Source organism: Scylla paramamosain, chromosome 19 (assembly GCF_035594125.1).
Source record: "Scylla paramamosain isolate STU-SP2022 chromosome 19, ASM3559412v1, whole genome shotgun sequence".
Lineage (NCBI taxonomy): Eukaryota > Metazoa > Arthropoda > Malacostraca > Decapoda > Portunidae > Scylla > Scylla paramamosain.
The window spans coordinates 920,763-935,000 of record NC_087169.1 but is presented as its reverse complement, the minus strand read 5'-3'; the positions used below and the strand labels follow the sequence as shown (position 1 = coordinate 935,000).

Genomic DNA, 14,238 nt, shown 5'->3' with positions numbered 1-14,238 from the left:
TAGGAACTACAATGGCGTGTTTCCAGGATTCTGGGAACATTCCTGTTACAATTGACGAGTTGAGTACACACGTAAGGTACGGGATTATGACTGGCAAGGATTCTTTTAGAAATCGTAGTGAGATATTGTCGGAACCACAAGAAGAAGTGTTTTTTAGGTGTTTGATTATTAGTATAACAGTGTCGCTATCTGTTGCTTGAGTCTCATATGCAGAGGAGGAGGACGAAGCAGTGATTATTGCAATAGAAAATGTATGAGGAGATTTAAACAGTGTAGAGTGTACCAATAAAGGCAGAGGAAGTATGAGAGGCTGTGAGGGACATGAGGGAAAGGAGAGGTGCAGGTTTGGATACACTGCTGCCAAGTGTTTGAAGAGTGGTGGGCAGAGGTACATATTGTGGTTGGTAAGGTTACTAAATGTGTGCTTTATTGCTCTCCAAGGTGCCACAACTCTGGATAAATGCATGTGTAGTTATCCTGTATGTAAAAAAAAGGTGATAGACTCCAGGTACAGGGGCATCAGTTTGCTGAGTGTGGCAGGGAAGGTGTACGGGAGGCTTCTCATAAGGAGAATCGGACAGAGAACAGAGAATGCCATCCCGGAGGAGCAGTGAAGCTGTAGAAAGGGAAGAGGATGTGTAGATCAGGTTTTTGCAGTTAGGCAGCAGTGTGGAATGTCTTTTGGAAAGGGAAGGAAGTGCAGCTTTTTGGCGGTGAAGGACTTGGGAAAAGTGTGTGATGGGACTGGAAAGAAAAGTATGGGACGTTTTCAAAGTTTGTGGAGTTGGAGGCAGCTTGTTGGAAGGAGGGAAGCGTTTCTGTGTATATGGCAGGGCATGTGTGTGAGAGTGGGTGGTGGAGTGAGTGGAGGGACGCATGCAAGATTAAATGGAGAGGAGGTGGAAGAGGTGGATTGCTTCAGGTACTTGGGATTAGGTCACAGTGGACACAAGAGTTGAGACAGAGGTGAAGTGCGGAGTGAAAGAAGCAGGAAAAGTTCTTGATGGACTAAGAAAGATCCTCAAGCAAAGGACACTGGGTGTGAGTGTACAGAGAGAGAGAGAGAGAGAGAGTTATATGTGGGAATAGTGGTATCCGCTGTGCTGTGTGGTGCTGAAACATGGAACACGGGAGTAGCGGAGAAGAAACTGTTAAGTGTACTGGAAACCAAGTGTTCGAGGAGTGTGTGTGTGTGTGTGTGTGTGTGTGTGTGTGTGTGTGTGTGTGTGTGTGTGTGTGTGTGTGTGTGTGTGTGTGTGTGTGTGTGTGTGTGTGTGGAGTAACGTGGTGGGATCGATAGAATAAGAAATGACGAGGTGAAAAGAACTGGTGTTTTGAGAGAGTTGCCTGGATAGTACATGTTTGTGTTGTGATGCTTTAATTGGCCTGTGGAGAGAATGCAAGACAGAATGGTAGGCCTATATAGATACCAGGGAATACATTATTATTATTATTATTATTATTATTATTATTATTATTATTATTATTGTTATTATTATTATTATTATTATTATTGTTTGTTGTTTGTTGTTATTGTTGTTGTTGTTGTTGTTGTTGTTGTTGTTGTTGTTGTTAGTAGTTTCTTCAATTTTATTAATTCTAATTAATTAGTTAATCAATTAGAAGAGGGGGACAGCTGAATGTCACTGAAGAAGAGTGGATAGTTGTCTGGAAGTTTCATTTACCAGAAAGAAGCGGACGTGATTCTGTATTTACCCTGCTGTGCAACTGTGGACACAGGTACGAGACGTGACGGTGACGGCAATTGTGGCAGCCTGATGGCGCTGCTCGGTGTGACAGGTGTAATGAACCCTCAGTGCTGCACACGGTACAGTTTATTCTGAGTCCGGTCACGTCTATAATTATATAAAACACTCAACACCACAAGTATGTTGTTTTGTTGTAGCGTCACTTTTGTAGCATCAGTTTGAGGTGCTCATTACAAATGTCATCACGCTCTGTCTGCTGCACACTTAATGTATTGTACACTTACGTATATTAGTGATGTGGCGGTATAACCTTGATATCCAGGATCAGGCTGGTGAGTCTGTTGTGGTACCAAGAGCTCTTGTCCGCTGCAATGTGGCTGGTGAGTTGTGTTGCTTATGTAACGCTGAGGGGATGGTGTCCTGAGGGGACAGTGTCGGGGTGAGAGGCAGCCATTTTGTGGTTGGGGCTGCGGTGGTGTTGTGGTGTTATTGGTGTCCTTGGGGAAGGTGTTGTGGCGTTACAGGTGATCTATGGTGATGTTGGTGATGTCTTGTGAGGTTTGAGGAGGTAAAATACGGGAATTGTTATTTGGGGACGCGGTGACAGCGTCTGGGGAAATTCCCGCAGCTGGGGAAAATATTTCAGCGGCCTTTGAAGGAGTAGAAGGGTTTTAGTGGTTTGTGAAGTGACGGGAATGTCAGGTATTGATGTGCATAGCCTCTGAGCAATAAGGGAGGCGATATAAGAGCCTCAGTAAAAGGGGGAATCTATGGTGAGTGAGTGAGTGGGATTTATCCTGTGTTGGTCTAGGCTAGAAATTTGTTCCCTAATTTCCTTTAATGTGTACTACCTCAATTTGTTTGTGAGTTAACATTATTATTAATATATCCTGTTATTATATAGAATAGCTGTGTTTTCCTCCCCAACATTGATGAGGCAGTGAGGTGATTTCTGGCGTGCTGTGCCGAGGTGAGGGTTTGTGAGAGGGTTTGATAGCTGGCGATTTCTGATAGGTCGGCTAGGTACTCGAGGCCTTTAAAAATTCACACCTTTAGAACTTTCTGGGATCAGTGTGCCGTCCACTTTCTTGGAAAGATAACCGGGATCGTGACACGTATTGGGGCTTTGTGAATGAGCGTGGGCGACGGGTGCAGAACACAGGTCTGTGTGTGTTGGTGGCGACCACCCTTCTGCCGTTAGGAGTGTGGCGAACACCACAACACCTGACCACCACAAGGGTTTCATTATGGCACTAACCATAGGTCACCAGCTTTTAGTGTAAACACCCTCACGACTCACTCTCCCACCTGCTCCTCCTCTTCCCTCTCACCTTCACTCCTTCACTTCTTCCTTCTCATCTTCACTCCTTCACTTCCTCCCCTTCCTTCCCCGCCTCCTCTATCCTCTCATCTTCACTCCTTCATCTTCTCATCTTCACTCTTTCACTTCCTCCCCCGCAAGCGGTAACAGCAGTGCTACTAAGGGACTACAAGTCAGGAGCCGTGATGGTCTGAACTCTGCATTTCCTGACAAACGTATGAATTGCTCTTTGTGACTGAAGTGAGAAAGCATCTGCAGGAGGTAACTCAGCCCTTCAAAGGATACTTTCACCATGGAGAGGTTACTGTGGCACTGAAACGGACACGGAATCAGTTTCTCTTCAACAGTGATTCCGCTGATGGCAGTGATGTCTTGAAAGATTATTTTGCTGAGCTGCAGGCGGGTGACACAATGTGAATGGAATTTGAGTCATTGCAGCCAGGAACCCTTTGTAGCATTACATATTGTCATGATCACTCACTATTGTTGCTGTGTTTGTAATTATGTTGTTATTTTATTAGATAATATTATGTGTGTGTGTGTGTGTGTGTGTGTGTGTGTGTGTGTGTGTGTGTGTGTGTGTGTGTTGTGTTTGTGTTGTGTTGTGTTGTGTTGTGTTGTGTTTGTGTTTGTGTTGTGTTGTGTTGTGTGTGATGAAAGATGATCCTCTCTCCCCAAAGAGGTCCTCTTCCGTGTGTGTGTTGTGTTGTGTTGTGTTGTGTTGTGTGTTGTGTTGTGTTGTGTTGAGTGTGATGAAAGAAGCTCCTTTCTCCCCAAAAAGGTTCTCTTCCGTGTGTTGTGTTGTTTTGTGTTGTGTCAGTGTAAGTAAAGCGATGATACAACGATGATTACATGATGCAATGCGTCCCACGATGATAATACACGATGATAATACACGATGCGTTCCACGATGATAATACACGATGATAATACACGATGATAATACACGATGATAATACACGATGCGTTCCACGATGATAATACACGATGATAATACACGATGATAATACACGATGATAATACACGATGCGTTCCACGATGATAATACACGATGATAATACACGATGCGTTCCACGATGATAATACACGATGATAATACACGATGCGTTCCACGATGATAATACACGATGATAATACACGATGATAATACACGATGCGTTCCACGATGATAATACACGATGATAATACACGATGATAATACACGATGCGTTCCACGATGATAATACACGATGATAATACACGATGATAATACACGATGGGTTCCACGATGATAATACACGATGATAATACACGATGCGTTCCACGATGATAATACACGATGATAATACACGATGATAATACACGATGCGTTCCACGATGATAATACACGATGATAATACATGATGATAATACACGATGCGTTCCACGATGATAATACACGATGAAAATACACGATGCGTTCCACGATGATAATACACGATGATAATACACAATTATGATACACGATGCGTTCCACGATGATAATACACGATGATAATACACGATGATAATACACGATGCGTTCCACAATGATAATACACGATGATAATACACAATGATGATACACGATGCGTTCCACGATGATAATACACGATGATAATACACAATAATGATACACGATGCGTTCCACGATGATAATACACGATGCGTTCCACAATGATGATACACGATGCGTTCCACAATGATGATACACGATACATAGAGGCGAACCCTTCTCTCCTTCAGGGTCCATTTAAATCCAGTGGGCAATGGCGTCGACGCTTGCAGCCCCTCACAGTGAACGCGAGGTCATGGTGACCAAGAGCCACCCACCATTCGCCGGACACTGCCATGGAGGAAGCACAGTCCTCCCCTAAAGGGCTCCTGGGCTGGCAGTATTTGCCGTAGGGTGTGTGGTGGCGTCTCCTTGGGCTGTCAGGGGCTGCGAGTGACACTAACAATTTCGTAGGTGGAGCAGAAGAGGAGGCTGGCGTGGACCTTGGGCCCAGATCCAGCCAGCTCCAGTCGGCCGCCTGCTCCTCCACCGCGTCCACCAAGTCTTTCCCCGGCCTGAATAAATTTGGTCCCAAGTTTCCGAAAGTGATTTAATTTTGCAGCGAAAAGAAAATTGCCGACTTGCGATGAAAAATGAGTTGGGTTGACGCGAGTCGAGGAATCAGTTTGCCAGCGAGGCGAGGTGGGAACCTTTTGCTGTGAGCGCCTCGGGTGTTGCCTCTGTGTTTGTTGCCCTCAAATGTGCGTGTGTCTGTGAGGCAATCATTCATTAAGGCAGTGAGCTCTGCCTGCCTGTTCTGCCCTCTTCAAGCGAGTTAGCATTAGAGAAAACATGAACGATGTTGTGTGTGACTGTCAAATGTGATCCAGCAGGTCTCACACTTTGAGATCAATCTCTTGGTCTTCAAAGGAGGAACCGCCTGGAAACACCGCCTGTATCTTTCTCTGCACCAGTCTTCCTAGCATTTAACTTTTCATTAGTGTTCATTGTTTTGATGTAGCAATTCGAATTCCTTTTATTTTCAAATTCCACTACGTAACGTGTAGTGCTTCAGCTTAACAAACACAGGGATAGATATACTATAGTTTATCTTACACAAGGGATCGTTTTCTGTCTCATCACAAAAAAAAAAAAACTGAGCAATTTCTGGATATACTGACATATTATGAACTCAGTGTAACAATCATTACGCCAAGTGGCTGATGATAAGTACTTACTACTACTACTACTACTACTACTACTACCACTGCTACAAGTAGTGCTAGCAGTGTTATGGACACTGAAGACTTAGACGTATTGTAAAGTCTCGAATGCCATTAAATGACAATAAAAAAAAAGAGGTTACATAAATTTGCGACTTGGTACAAGTTCGATAATTTTCATTACGAGGTATATTGTTGTTATTAATATTATTAGTAGTAGCAGCAGTATTAACAATCCCTTTGGCTAAAAGCAGTCACAGTGGAATAAAGTGAGTATTTCCCTTTGCTTATACAATCAGCGGTTCACACATCGCCCACATAATATATACGCCTTCCTGCAGCCTCCCTCGTGTTCCCACGTGTCCATGTCTGTCCGTCTCTGTGCTGCTTCACATTCCTTCCTTCACTGTCATCTATGGTGGTCTTATCACTATGCAACTCTTTATAGAGAGGTTAATTATTGATGGAAGGCGACTGACGAGAGAAGGTGTCAGCAATGCAACAATGGAAGCACCACGCACATCGAGAAATTGCTTAACATTCAAATCTCTGAAGCTCAAAACTCTGCGAGAGCCCGATGGTTGTGCTCTACACCGCTGGATGAGAAATTGTTTTCATTCTTTTGTGTACATCATTGCCCTAATGACTGATATCACAACATGTAAAAGTCATTGTAAAATTAGCTAAACATCGGTAAACATTTAATTGGACAAATAAAAGTCTATAGTAAGAGAGCATAGAGTAACACAAAGGTAAAGCACGAAATTAAAGTGCAAATACAGATAAATAAAATTTTAGTAAAATTTAATAAAACGTTGTCATAAGCCATAGTAAAACCAAGATTATAGTGAAAAAATAAATAAATAAATAAATTACATAAAAAGTACTATCATATTTAATGACAGTGTCTTGAGGCAGCTATGACAGCAAGTGTCTGCCACCGAGAAATATGCACAGTGTTATATTAGTGTTGGTCATTAATCCATTCTTGAGAAAATATTCTTTTGCCTTAACAAGAATGGTTTGGTCTTCTTTAATGATATTCTCTAGGTGTGCTGTAGCACACCTAGAGAAGAAACTGAGTGTCATTCGCGTACTGAACTAAAATACAGTCACTGGTGCACTTAGCCATGTCATTAACATGTATAGTGGACAGTACAAGATAACGCCCCTAAAGGCGCCACGTACGGACCGGTACAGACTCAGTGCGATTCCCACCATGGTGCGAGCCATCAATCAATAGTCTCTTCTAGATTTGACTTACCTTTAGGATTAATGTCAAGTATTTCCCCACCCCCAATGTACATTTTCAGTTTGTTGACTGCCTAAAGAATAAACCGTTTATTATTATTATTTTTTTTTTGTACTGGTCCAAGGGTGGAGCCTTGAGGGACACCGAAATGGACATTTACTTTAGCAGGTGTTGCCCTTTGCAGTTTGACTGACAGAGTCATATTGTATAAATAGTTGTTGAAGGAGTCTATGTTGAGGTGAGAACACTTTGCCAGGAGGTTATCATGGCTGACACTGTCGAATGCCTTAGACAAATCACACAGCGTCAACAATGACACTCTCTTGTGGTCAATATTATTGTAAATATTATCTGTTATAATAGTTAGCGCAGACTCAGTTGAGAGATGAGGTCTAAAACCATGCTGGCTGTTAGAAATGTATTTGTTATCCTCTAAAAAATTCTAAAAGTTGTTGACATACAATTTTTTTCAAATATTTTGGAGAGCACCAGTAACATAAAAAAAAAAAAAAAAAAGAACATAAGAAATAAGGGAAGCTGCAAGAAGCGACCAGGCTTACACGTGACAGTCCCTGTATGAAATATACCTATCTATTTCCATCTGTTATCCCCATCCATAAACCTGTCTAATCTTCTCTTAAAGCTCTCTAGTGTCCTAGCACTAACTACATGATTACTGAGTCCGTTCCATTCATCTACCACTCTATTTGAGAACCAATTTCCTCCTATCTTTTTCCTAAACCTAGATTTTTCAAGCTTGAACCCGTTATTTCTTGTTCTGTCCTGGTTGCTGATCCTAATAATTTTGCTTATATCTCCCTTGTTATAACCCTTATACCACTTAAAGACTTCTATCAGGTCTCTTAACCTGCGTCTCTCTAAAGAATGTAAATTTAACAACTTCAATCTCGCCTCGTAAGGAACACTCCTCATCCCCTGTATCCTTTTAGTCATTCTCCTCTGTACTGATTCTAATAGACCTATATCTTTCCTGTAATGTGGGGACCAGAACTGCACAGCGTAGTCTAGATGAGGTCTGACCAGCGCCAAGTATAACTTTAATATTACTTCCGGCCTTCTACTTTTAAGACTCCTAAAAATTAATCTTAGTACCCTATTTGCCCTGTTTCTGGCTTCTATGCATTGTTTTCTTAGACGGAGTTCAGAGCTAACTATAACTCCTAAATCTTTCTCGTACCCTGTACCTACCAGAGTTTGGTTGTTTAATGTGTACCTATTGTGTGGGTTTCCTCTACCTACGCTAAGTACTTTGCATTTATTGATATTAAATTGCATTTGCCATCTGTCCGTCCATTCATTCATTTTATCTAAATCTGCCTGCAAGGCGATGGCATCCGATTCTGAACTAATTAATCTACCTATCTTTGTGTCATCCGCAAAAAGGAACAGGACGATAATTGTTTGAATCATTAAAATCACCTTTCTTTAGCAGAGGAACGACACATGCGTTTTTCCAAGCCTGAGGAAATACTCCGGTAACATTTGAGCCATTTATGACGCATGGCAGGTATGATGCAATAGAATATAAGGCATCCTTGATAAATTTGAGCAAAATTCCATCTGAGCCCACAGAACGTGTTTGGTTAAGACTTTTTACTGTTAATATGAGTGTGTTGGTGTCTACTGGCTTGGGTCTGAATTTTTCAGTCACACTACTGCACTTTACAAAGAGAAGGGTCCAGGGGGGAGGACTGATTGCTCTGTACTGTCTCCTGCGTTGTCATGCTGTCTTTCCTACATTGGCAAAGAAATTATTAAATTATTCTGCTTTTTGAAAGACATTATGAAGTTCATATTTTTCTCGAGCTGCTTTTCTTGCCGGGAACTAATTATTTTATCACATTCCATATGGCCGATGAATTTTGTTTTGCTCTTATTAGACTTTTTAAGATAATATATATATATATATATTTTTTTTTTAGCAGCACCAGTAAGAGACTTTATTTCTTTCTTTTCATTCGTGTATTGTTTTTGCAGACAAATATTGTGTCTGTCTCTCCTCAGCTTGGTGCGGGTGTCGTCACGCTGCCTCACTGCTACACGCAAACCCTCAGTGAGCCAAGGCGCTGCAGGTCTGCTTGCTGCCTTAGTTACTAAAGGAGCACACGCATCCAGACAACTCATAAAATTAGTATTCAAATATCAAGTTGTAGATGAACGTGGCCTGTGGTCAGTATTTGATCAAAATGATGGGGTTCTGGCAGGAGTAGCTCACAAAGCGTCCTTGTTATATTTACCAAGGTGACGAAAAGATTTTAGTTCATGCTCTCTCCGTCTTCTTGATATTTATTGTAATGCCAATTAGGTCATGATCAGGTGCTGGCCCGGGAACAACAGAGGTGGCCAAAACACTTTCTGGTTTATTAGTGATGATCACATCCAGCACTGTGGCTGTGGTTGACGTCATCCTAGTGGGCTCATTTATCATTGGTGTGAGTCTGCTATTTCTGATAATACCATCAATTTTGTTTTTCTTAGAAAATAAACCATCATTAAAATCACATCAACATATAAAGCCATTTGTTACATACAGACATTTGTTTCAACACATCTTGGACATATTCAGAAGAGGAAGGTGTGGCCTTGGGGTGTCTTTAAACACAACCTATAATAAAAGCTGGTAACTTACTGCACTGTTCACTCGTCCATAAGTCCTGGACACCGGGTTGCTTAGGAGTAGGTAGTTTTATCACACTTACCTTCAGTTGCTTGCTTACATATATGCAGACTCCTCCTCCACGTCCACCACCTCACCTGTGTGTTGTAAAGTTAAATGTTCATCAGGAATTTCATTACGAAGCCACGTCTCGGTAACACAACAAATCGATATTTCTTTCGTGTACAAGATGCTTAATGTCATCAAGGTTTGATTGCAAAGACTGGCTGTTTGTATGTTAAATAGTTATGAAATCGTTTTTAATATCAAACACATCGGCAGCATCTTCCCCGCCACATCCCTAACCGCTGTAGTAACTACATTGGCGAGATTTGTGTCCAAGTGTATGGCATCCTTCACACCTCAGCCTGTGCTCGTGTCTACACGTCAACTGTTTGAGGTTGAATTCACCGATATTGTGGCATCCTGGTTTCTTCTGATTATGCTGCTGCATATTTGTGGATGTAAAGATTCTTCGGCAGTGTGTGCTGTGCGTATTGTGTAGTGAAAATGTTGCTTAGGAGTGTGTTTCCCTGAGTGTATTTGGTGTGTGTGTGCTCCTGTCACGAGCCGTGTGACAGTAAATCTAGAGGATGGCAGGCTCGGACACACAAAATGCTTCAACTTAAAACACTAGGAACCCCAACAACGATATATAATATATATATATATATATATATATATATATATATATATATATATATATATATATATATATATATATATATATATATATATATATATATATATATATATATATATATATATATATATATATTGAATAGGAACAATAAAAATAAAAAAAAAGAACAAGAATGAAGCAGGACAATAAATTAACAATATATAGTATGAAATACTTGTAGTGATGGCACGGGCTCAGCAGTTGTCTATGCGTGTGTGTGTGTGCGAGTGTGGCGTGAGTGTAGCACTTGTATAACGAGGGTGTGCGCAGGTGTAACGTGTGGCGTGTCGACGTGAGGGTAGCACAGGTGTAATGAGTGGAGACGTGAATGTGTGTGCACGAGTGTTGTGAGTGTTCTGCTATGCTTGTGTGAAAGATGACCCAGAATCCAAGCTCCCGGGAGAGGGAAGTAGATCCTCTGCTGTGTACTAGTAGACTCCTGAGGTGTCGACCATAAGGCAGGAGGTGGCTTGGGTTTGGTGCCCGAGGCTTGAGTCTGAAGCCCCGATGTAAGTGGAGCGGTAGATCGAGATTCCCAACCTGCGGGCGTCTCGAGGAGTGGCGGATGAGGGAGCCAAGTCCCATGAGCTCGAGGGCTGTTATAATATATATATATATATATATATATATATATATATATATATATATATATATATATATATATATATATATATATATATATATATATATATATATATATATATATATATACAGTTGTAATTTACGTAAATCCTTATGAACGTGTTGTTTCTCGTTACTCAGAAGACATGGACGCACACCCACCCACCCACTCACACCAACGCGAACTCACCCACCCATCTTGGCATACACACACACACACACACACACACACACACACACACACACACACACCGTCCAGCCCTCAATCCTTCGTCAGGAAAGCTTATCTTCACAACCTAGATATAAAGGTGTGTTGGTTCTCGAGGATGAGTGGATTAAGCGTGACTCAAGCCATCGGGCGCCTCACGAAGAGACAAGCAGCGATTCGTCTGGCTGAGGAGACTAGACGGCAGCTCTCTGGCTTGAAATGCTGCGTCACAACGTCCAAGGAGGCTGCAATCAACATGTCAACGTTCATCATGTCACTTTTTTTTTTTTTTAGGTTAGAAGTTTGAAATTTTAAATGCCTAAAATGAAAATTACTAGATATGTTTTATATACATTATGATCTTTATAACTATAGCTATAACTATAACTATAACTATATATAACTATATATATATATATATATATATATATATATATATATATATATATATATATATATATATATATATATATATATATATATATATATATATATATATATATATATATATATATATATATATATATATATATATATATATATATATATATTTATTTATTTATTTATTTATTCAATATTATAGTGACAAGAAAATATCTTGAAATGAAATGTACAATGTGTTCCTTTCGTAACGTAAATATTCAACATGCATAGAGAAATCTAAAGATGAAATGATTTTGCAATATCTGAGGATTTCACTAATGTTTTGTTGGTAGCCTTGTAGTTGTTGAATGACAGAACAAAGCGAGAAACTCACAAATAAGTTAATCAGTAACTGGCAGGAGGAGAGTGTTGAGAATGAGGGTCTTGCATGTCAGGCTGCGATCATTGCTGGCCATAACAGTCCAGACGTTAGTAATGCCATATTCATTAAGGCGGCAGGTGGGGAGGTGTGGCTATGAATGTGCTTCCCTGCACGGCTGTTGGCTGGAAGCTTACGGTGCAGTGCCGCAAACCTAAGGGGGTTCTCCATTGCAGCATCAACCCGACCTGAGCCGACTGTGGGAGTGACAAATGGTTCCCTGGACGCCGTGTGTCACCGGATTGCAGGCGAGCGTCAGGCGGACCATGAGTCGGGACGCTGGCAAGTCCGTTGACCAGAACCTGACCAGGAAAATTCAAGAAGCGTGGCCTTGACCTTGCTCAGCAGTTGTGCCCTCACCTGACCTACGTTATGTTGCTCTGCGTTCATTGTTTCTGGCAAAGTGAGTTAGTGCAGCCGTGCCTTCAGTGTGTCACCATAATTTGCAAGCAGTCGATTTCCTGCTCTACTTTACCAGGTGGTATTTGTTTTGAAAGAGAGTTGAGAAGTGGATTATGTCATGCTCTCAACCTAAATTTTATACTTCTTTATTCATAACTGCATCAACAGACCACCTGGGAAAAGTAATGCTTTGTGCCTCTGTTTGTTTTCATTTCACGACACGGCAGGAAGGGAGAGCACGACCACAGAGCAAAGAATTCAAGAGATACCTCTTTTTATTCTGGGAAAATAGGATGCGTATTTCTGGTCGTCCTTCAGAGAAGCTAATGTTATACATGCGTATGCCATTTAAATTCAGCGAAGAAATTTGAGAAATACTTCTGGAAAATGTTTTAACGAGCTCCTATCGTTAAATCTTCATAAGAAACGTTTGCACCATAAAGTAACGAAATTTTAAGCCTCACATCCAGCATCAGAGACCATAAGAGCCACAGCAAGGTGTATTCGAGGAACAGTGTTAAGATGTGTATAAACAAAGTAAAATATACGTAGTGCTGACAGGCATCACAGAAAAGAAAACTTGTAATAACATTTCAAAGGAAAAACTTTTAACCAGTACAGTGTTGCGCTTTGTCAGAGATAGTGGTCTTGTCAAGCTGCATTTCTTTTTCCTAAGCTTCTTATTTACCCCGTAAAATGACAGAAAAGGGAAAATAACAAGTCGATTCATATATATATATATATATATATATATATATATATATATATATATATATATATATATATATATATATATATATATATATATATATATATATATATATATATATATATATATATATTATTCCCATGGTATGAATGCAAGTGTGGCTACCATGCGATTTTGATTCCAGGATTATTTCCCTCCTCAGAGCCCACGATATCAGACTTGGGAAGCGGAATTTTACTTTTATATTTTTTTAAAGCTTTCAATCTCACCTCTACATATACTTTCACAACCTTACAGTATGTGCAATAAATCAGTACGTCTTTACATTATAAATACCTATAAATAAACGAGAACTGTACGTTTAGGTAAAAGGTTGGATGTACATCTGGCAACACCTTACGTCTCAAGGCCATGGCTGCTACGTACACCCGCAATTATCAAAGAATATAACATACTATGAATTTTGTGACTTACAGTTTTCCTTTCTGGTTACTCTGAAGTCTCATTTCCTATTTACTATGCCTTACTGATTATAGATTTGAGGAATAATTTCTACTTACAACCTCGCAACATAGGTGGAAATACAGAAGCAGGCAGGGAGTTCCAGAGTTTACCAGAGAAAGGGATGAATGATTGAGAATACTAGTTAACTCTTGCATTTGAGAGGTGGACAGAATAGGAGTGAGAGAATGAAGAAAGTCTTGTGCAGCGAGGCCGAGGGAGGAGGGGAGACATGCAGTTAGCAAGATCAGAAGAGCAGTTGGCATGAAAATAGCGGTAGAAGATAACAAGAGATGCAACATTGCGGCGATGAAAAAGAGGCTGAAGACAGTCAGTTAGAGAGGAGGAGTTGATAAGACGAAAAGCTTTTGATTCCACTCTGTCTAAAAGAGCGGTGTGAATGGAACCCCCCAATAAATGTGAAGCATAGCCTTTACATGGACGGATAAGGCTCCTGTACACAGCAGCTTGTGGGTAGGGGGTGAGAAAAAAAAGAAAAAAAAAAAACTGGCGGAGAAGACCCAGAACGCCTAATTTCATAGAAGCTGTTTTACCTAGAGATGAGATGTGAAGGACAAACCAAGAATGTTCAGTGTAGAAGAGGGGGACAGTTGAGTGTCGCTGCAGAAGAGGGGATAG

At 40.7% G+C, this 14,238-nt stretch overlaps 1 long non-coding RNA gene across 1 annotated transcript in view; it reads left to right on the top strand.

Moving 5' to 3' along the window:
* The window catches only part of LOC135110026 (uncharacterized), a 46,941-nt gene extending 33,848 nt beyond the window's left edge, over window positions 1-13,093 (top strand). Inside the window, exon 3 of the long non-coding RNA XR_010273040.1 lies at window positions 12,164-13,093. This is a non-coding gene — a long non-coding RNA (uncharacterized LOC135110026). The remainder of the gene's footprint in view (window positions 1-12,163) is intronic.
* The last annotated feature ends 1,145 nt before the right edge of the window (window positions 13,094-14,238 follow it).